The sequence below is a fragment of the Anomaloglossus baeobatrachus genome, unplaced genomic scaffold (genome assembly GCF_048569485.1).
Source record: "Anomaloglossus baeobatrachus isolate aAnoBae1 unplaced genomic scaffold, aAnoBae1.hap1 Scaffold_31, whole genome shotgun sequence".
Taxonomy (NCBI): domain Eukaryota; kingdom Metazoa; phylum Chordata; class Amphibia; order Anura; family Aromobatidae; genus Anomaloglossus; species Anomaloglossus baeobatrachus.
Window position 1 is genome coordinate 637,106 of NW_027442512.1, and position 7,505 is coordinate 644,610.

Genomic DNA, 7,505 nt, shown 5'->3' on the forward strand with positions numbered 1-7,505 from the left:
CATTTTGAAGCGAAATTGTTCCTTTGGGGGGGTATTGCAACTTTTGGCCATTTTGAAGTGAAATTGTTCCTTTCGGGGGGTATTGCAAATTTTCGGCATTTTAAGGCGAAATTGTTCCTTTGGGGGGGGTATTGCAATTTTTTTTTCATTTTGAGGCGAAATTTTTCCTTTGGGGGGGTATTGCAACTTTTGGCCATTTTGAAGCGAAATTGTTCCTTTGGGGGGGTATTGCAACTTTTCGGCATTTTGAGGCGAAATTGTTCTTTTGGGGGGGTATTGCAATTTTTTGCCATTTTGAGGCGAAATTGTTCCTTTGGGGGGGTATTGCAACTTTTGGCCATTTTGAAGCGAAATTGTTCCTTTCGGGAGGTATTGCAACTTTTCGGCATTTTGAGGCGAAATTGTTCCTTTGGGGGGGTATTGCAATTTTTTGCCATTTTGAGGCGAAATTGTTCCTTTCGGGGGTATTGCAATTTTTTGCCATTTTGAGGCGAAATTGTTCCTTTGGGGGGGTATTGCAACTTTTGGTCATTTTGAAGCGAAATTGTTCCTTTTGGGGGGTATTGCAATTTTTTGCTATTTTGAGGCGAAATTGTTGCTTTGGGGGGGTATTGCAACTTTTGGCCATTTTGAAGCGAAATTGTTCCTTTGTGGGGGTATTGCAACTTTTGGCCATTTTGAAGCGAAATTGTTCCTTTCGGGGGGTATTGCAACTTTTCGGCATTTTGAGGCGAAATTGTTGCTTTGGGGGGTATTGCAACTTTTGGCCATTTTGAAGCGAAATTGTTCCTTTGTGGGGGTATTGCAACTTTTGGCCATTTTGAAGCGAAATTGTTCCTTTGGGGGGGTATTGCAACTTTTCGGCATTTTGAGGCGAAATTGTTCCTTTGGGGGGGTATTGCAATTTTTTGCCATTTTGAGGCGAAATTGTTCCTTTCGGGGGTATTGCAATTTTTTGCCATTTTGTTTTGAGGCGAAATTGTTCCTTTGGGGGGGTATTGCAACTTTTGGTCATTTTGAAGCGAAATTGTTCCTTTGGGGGGGTATTGCAATTTTTTGCCATTTTGAGGCGAAATTGTTGCTTTGGGGGGGTATTGCAACTTTTGGCCATTTTGAAGCGAAATTGTTCCTTTCGGGGGGTATTGCAACTTTTCGGCATTTTGAGGCGAAATTGTTCCTTTGGGGGGGTATTGCAACTTTTTGGCATTTTGAAGCGAAATTGTTCCTTTGGGGGGGTATTGCAACTTTTTGGCATTTTGAAGCGAAATTGTTCCTTTGGGGGGGTATTGCAACTTTTGGCCATTTTGAAGTGAAATTGTTCCTTTCGGGGGGTATTGCAAATTTTCGGCATTTTGAGGCGAAATTGTTCCTTTGGGGGGGGTATTGCAATTTTTTTTTCATTTTGAGGCGAAATTTTTCCTTTGGGGGGGTATTGCAACTTTTGGCCATTTTGAAGCGAAATTGTTCCTTTGGGGGGGTATTGCAACTTTTCGGCATTTTGAGGCGAAATTGTTCTTTTGGGGGGGTATTGCAATTTTTTGCTATTTTGAGGCGAAATTGTTCCTTTGGGGGGGGTATTGCAACTTTTGGCCATTTTGAAGCGAAATTGTTCCTTTCGGGAGGTATTGCAACTTTTCGGCATTTTGAGGCGAAATTGTTCCTTTGGGGGGGTATTGCAATTTTTTGCCATTTTGAGGCGAAATTGTTCCTTTCGGGGGTATTGCAATTTTTTGCCATTTTGAGGCGAAATTGTTCCTTTGGGGGGGTATTGCAACTTTTGGTCATTTTGAAGCGAAATTGTTCCTTTTGGGGGGTATTGCAATTTTTTGCTATTTTGAGGCGAAATTGTTGCTTTGGGGGGGTATTGCAACTTTTGGCCATTTTGAAGCGAAATTGTTCCTTTGGGGGGTATTGCAACTTTTGGCCATTTTGAAGCGAAATTGTTCCTTTTGGGGGTTATTGCAATTTTTTGCCATTTTGAGGCGAAATTGTTGCTTTGGGGGGGTATTGCAACTTTTGGCCATTTTGAAGCGAAATTGTTCCTTTGGGGGGGTATTGCAACTTTTGGCCATTTTGAAGCGAAATTGTTCCTTTCGGGGGGTATTGCAACTTTTCGGCATTTTGAGGCGAAATTGTTCCTTTGGGGGGGTATTGCAATTTTTTTTCATTTTGAGGCGAAATTTTTCCTTTGGGGGGGTATTGCAACTTTTGGCCATTTTGAAGCGAAATTGTTCCTTTGGGGGGGTATTGCAACTTTTCGGCATTTTGAAGCGAAATTGTTCCTTTGGGGGGGTATTGCAATTTTTTGCCATTTTGAGGCGAAATTGTTCCTTTCGGGGGTATTGCAATTTTTTGCCATTTTGAGGCGAAATTGTTCCTTTGGGGGGGTATTGCAACTTTTGGTCATTTTGAAGCGAAATTGTTCCTTTGGGGGGGTATTGCAATTTTTTGCCATTTTGAGGCGAAATTGTTGCTTTGGGGGGGTATTGCAACTTTTGGCCATTTTGAAGCGAAATTGTTCCTTTGGGGGGGTATTGCAACTTTTGGCCATTTTGAAGCGAAATTGTTCCTTTCGGGGGGTATTGCAACTTTTCGGCATTTTGAGGCGAAATTGTTCCTTTGGGGGGGTATTGCAATTTTTTTTCATTTTAAGGCGAAATTTTTCCTTTGGGGGGGTATTGCAACTTTTGGCCATTTTGAAGCGAAATTGTTCCTTTGGGGGGGTATTGCAACTTTTTGGCATTTTGAAGCGAAATTGTTCCTTTGGGGGGGTATTGCAACTTTTGGCCATTTTGAAGTGAAATTGTTCCTTTCGGGGGGTATTGCAAATTTTCGGCATTTTGAGGCGAAATTGTTCCTTTGGGGGGGGTATTGCAATTTTTTTTTCATTTTGAGGCGAAATTTTTCCTTTGGGGGGGTATTGCAACTTTTGGCCATTTTGAAGCGAAATTGTTCCTTTGGGGGGGTATTGCAACTTTTCGGCATTTTGAGGCGAAATTGTTCTTTTGGGGGGGTATTGCAATTTTTTGCCATTTTGAGGCGAAATTGTTCCTTTGGGGGGGGTATTGCAACTTTTGGCCATTTTGAAGCGAAATTGTTCCTTTCGGGAGGTATTGCAACTTTTCGGCATTTTGAGGCGAAATTGTTCCTTTGGGGGGGTATTGCAATTTTTTGCCATTTTGAGGCGAAATTGTTCCTTTCGGGGGTATTGCAATTTTTTGCCATTTTGAGGCGAAATTGTTCCTTTGGGGGGGTATTGCAACTTTTGGTCATTTTGAAGCGAAATTGTTCCTTTTGGGGGGTATTGCAATTTTTTGCTATTTTGAGGCGAAATTGTTGCTTTGGGGGGGTATTGCAACTTTTGGCCATTTTGAAGCGAAATTGTTCCTTTGTGGGGGTATTGCAACTTTTGGCCATTTTGAAGCGAAATTGTTCCTTTCGGGGGGTATTGCAACTTTTCGGCATTTTGAGGCGAAATTGTTCCTTTGGGGGGGTATTGCAATTTTTTTTCATTTTGAGGCGAAATTTTTCCTTTGCGGGGGTATTGCAACTTTTGGCCATTTTGAAGCGAAATTGTTCCTTTGGGGGGGTATTGCAACTTTTCGGCATTTTGAGGCGAAATTGTTCCTTTGGGGGGGTATTGCAATTTTTTGCCATTTTGAGGCGAAATTGTTCCTTTCGGGGGTATTGCAATTTTTTGCCATTTTGTTTTGAGGCGAAATTGTTCCTTTGGGGGGGTATTGCAACTTTTGGTCATTTTGAAGCGAAATTGTTCCTTTGGGGGGGTATTGCAATTTTTTGCCATTTTGAGGCGAAATTGTTGCTTTGGGGGGGTATTGCAACTTTTGGCCATTTTGAAGCGAAATTGTTCCTTTCGGGGGGTATTGCAACTTTTCGGCATTTTGAGGCGAAATTGTTCCTTTGGGGGGGTATTGCAACTTTTTGGCATTTTGAAGCGAAATTGTTCCTTTGGGGGGGTATTGCAACTTTTTGGCATTTTGAAGCGAAATTGTTCCTTTGGGGGGGTATTGCAACTTTTGGCCATTTTGAAGTGAAATTGTTCCTTTCGGGGGGTATTGCAAATTTTCGGCATTTTGAGGCGAAATTGTTCCTTTGGGGGGGTATTGCAATTTTTTTTTCATTTTGAGGCGAAATTTTTCCTTTGGGGGGGTATTGCAACTTTTGGCCATTTTGAAGCGAAATTGTTCCTTTGGGGGGGTATTGCAACTTTTCGGCATTTTGAGGCGAAATTGTTCTTTTGGGGGGGTATTGCAATTTTTTGCCATTTTGAGGCGAAATTGTTCCTTTGGGGGGGGTATTGCAACTTTTGGCCATTTTGAAGCGAAATTGTTCCTTTCGGGAGGTATTGCAACTTTTCGGCATTTTGAGGCGAAATTGTTCCTTTGGGGGGGTATTGCAATTTTTTGCCATTTTGAGGCGAAATTGTTCCTTTCGGGGGTATTGCAATTTTTTGCCATTTTGAGGCGAAATTGTTCCTTTGGGGGGGTATTGCAACTTTTGGTCATTTTGAAGCGAAATTGTTCCTTTTGGGGGGTATTGCAATTTTTTGCTATTTTGAGGCGAAATTGTTGCTTTGGGGGGGTATTGCAACTTTTGGCCATTTTGAAGCGAAATTGTTCCTTTGTGGGGGTATTGCAACTTTTGGCCATTTTGAAGCGAAATTGTTCCTTTCGGGGGGTATTGCAACTTTTCGGCATTTTGAGGCGAAATTGTTCCTTTGGGGGGGTATTGCAATTTTTTTTCATTTTGAGGCGAAATTTTTCCTTTGCGGGGGTATTGCAACTTTTGGCCATTTTGAAGCGAAATTGTTCCTTTGGGGGGGTATTGCAACTTTTCGGCATTTTGAGGCGAAATTGTTCCTTTGGGGGGGTATTGCAATTTTTTGCCATTTTGAGGCGAAATTGTTCCTTTCGGGGGTATTGCAATTTTTTGCCATTTTGTTTTGAGGCGAAATTGTTCCTTTGGGGGGGTATTGCAACTTTTGGTCATTTTGAAGCGAAATTGTTCCTTTGGGGGGGTATTGCAATTTTTTGCCATTTTGAGGCGAAATTGTTGCTTTGGGGGGGTATTGCAACTTTTGGCCATTTTGAAGTGAAATTGTTCCTTTCGGGGGGTATTGCAACTTTTCGGCATTTTGAGGCGAAATTGTTCCTTTAGGGGGGTATTGCAATTTTTTTTCATTTTGAGGCGAAATTTTTCCTTTGGGGGGGTATTGCAACTTTTGGCCATTTTGAAGCGAAATTGTTCCTTTGGGGGGTTATTGCAATTTTTTGCCATTTTGAGGCGAAATTGTTGCTTTGGGGGGGTATTGCAACTTTTGGCCATTTTGAAGCGAAATTGTTCCTTTGGGGGGGTATTTCAACTTTTGGCCATTTTGAAGCGAAATTGTTCCTTTCGGGGGGTATTGCAACTTTTCGGCATTTTGAGGCGAAATTGTTCCTTTGGGGGGGTATTGCAATTTTTTTTCATTTTGAGGCGAAATTTTTCCTTTGGGGGGGTATTGCAACTTTTGGCCATTTTGAAGCGAAATTGTTCCTTTGGGGGGGTATTGCAACTTTTCGGCATTTTGAAGCGAAATTGTTCCTTTGGGGGGGTATTGCAATTTTTTGCCATTTTGAGGCGAAATTGTTCCTTTCGGGGGTATTGCAATTTTTTGCCATTTTGAGGCGAAATTGTTCCTTTGGGGGGGTATTGCAACTTTTGGTCATTTTGAAGCGAAATTGTTCCTTTGGGGGGGTATTGCAATTTTTTGCCATTTTGAGGCGAAATTGTTGCTTTGGGGGGGTATTGCAACTTTTGGCCATTTTGAAGCGAAATTGTTCCTTTGGGGGGGTATTGCAACTTTTGGCCATTTTGAAGCGAAATTGTTCCTTTCGGGGGGTATTGCAACTTTTCGGCATTTTGAGGCGAAATTGTTCCTTTGGGGGGGTATTGCAATTTTTTTTCATTTTGAGGCGAAATTTTTCCTTTGGGGGGGTATTGCAACTTTTGGCCATTTTGAAGCGAAATTGTTCCTTTGGGGGGGTATTGCAACTTTTTGGCATTTTGAAGCGAAATTGTTCCTTTGGGGGGGTATTGCAACTTTTGGCCATTTTGAAGTGAAATTGTTCCTTTCGGGGGGTATTGCAAATTTTCGGCATTTTGAGGCGAAATTGTTCCTTTGGGGGGGTATTGCAATTTTTTTTTCATTTTGAGGCGAAATTTTTCCTTTGGGGGGGTATTGCAACTTTTGGCCATTTTGAAGCGAAATTGTTCCTTTGGGGGGGTATTGCAACTTTTCGGCATTTTGAGTCGAAATTGTTCTTTTGGGGGGGTATTGCAATTTTTTGCCATTTTGAGGCGAAATTGTTCCTTTGGGGGGGGTATTGCAACTTTTGGCCATTTTGAAGCGAAATTGTTCCTTTCGGGAGGTATTGCAACTTTTCGGCATTTTGAGGCGAAATTGTTCCTTTGGGGGGGTATTGCAATTTTTTGCCATTTTGAGGCGAAATTGTTCCTTTCGGGGGGTATTGCAATTTTTTGCCATTTTGAGGCGAAATTGTTCCTTTGGGGGGGTATTGCAACTTTTGGTCATTTTGAAGCGAAATTGTTCCTTTTGGGGGGTATTGCAATTTTTTGCTATTTTGAGGCGAAATTGTTGCTTTGGGGGGTATTGCAACTTTTGGCCATTTTGAAGCGAAATTGTTCCTTTGTGGGGGTATTGCAACTTTTGGCCATTTTGAAGCGAAATTGTTCCTTTCGGGGGGTATTGCAACTTTTCGGCATTTTGAGGCGAAATTGTTCCTTTGGGGGGGTATTGCAATTTTTTTTCATTTTGAGGCGAAATTTTTCCTTTGCGGGGGTATTGCAACTTTTGGCCATTTTGAAGCGAAATTGTTCCTTTGGGGGGGTATTGCAACTTTTCGGCATTTTGAGGCGAAATTGTTCCTTTGGGGGGGTATTGCAATTTTTTGCCATTTTGAGGCAAAATTGTTCCTTTCGGGGGTATTGCAATTTTTTGCCATTTTGTTTTGAGGCGAAATTGTTCCTTTGGGGGGGTATTGCAACTTTTGGTCATTTTGAAGCGAAATTGTTCCTTTGGGGGGGTATTGCAATTTTTTGCCATTTTGAGGCGAAATTGTTGCTTTGGGGGGGTATTGCAACTTTTGGCCATTTTGAATCGAAATTGTTCCTTTGGGGGGTTATTGCAACTTTTGGCCATTTTGAAGCGAAATTGTTCCTTTCGGGGGGTATTGCAACTTTTCGGCATTTTGAGGCGAAATTGTTCCTTTAGGGGGGTATTGCAATTTTTTTTCATTTTGAGGCGAAATTTTTCCTTTGGGGGGGTATTGCAACTTTTGGCCATTTTGAAGCGAAATTGTTCCTTTGGGGGGGTATTGCAACTTTTCGGCATTTTGAAGCGAAATTGTTCCTTTGGGGGGGTATTGCAACTTTTGGCCATTTTGAAGTGAAATTGTTCCTTTCGGGGGTTATTGCAAATTTTC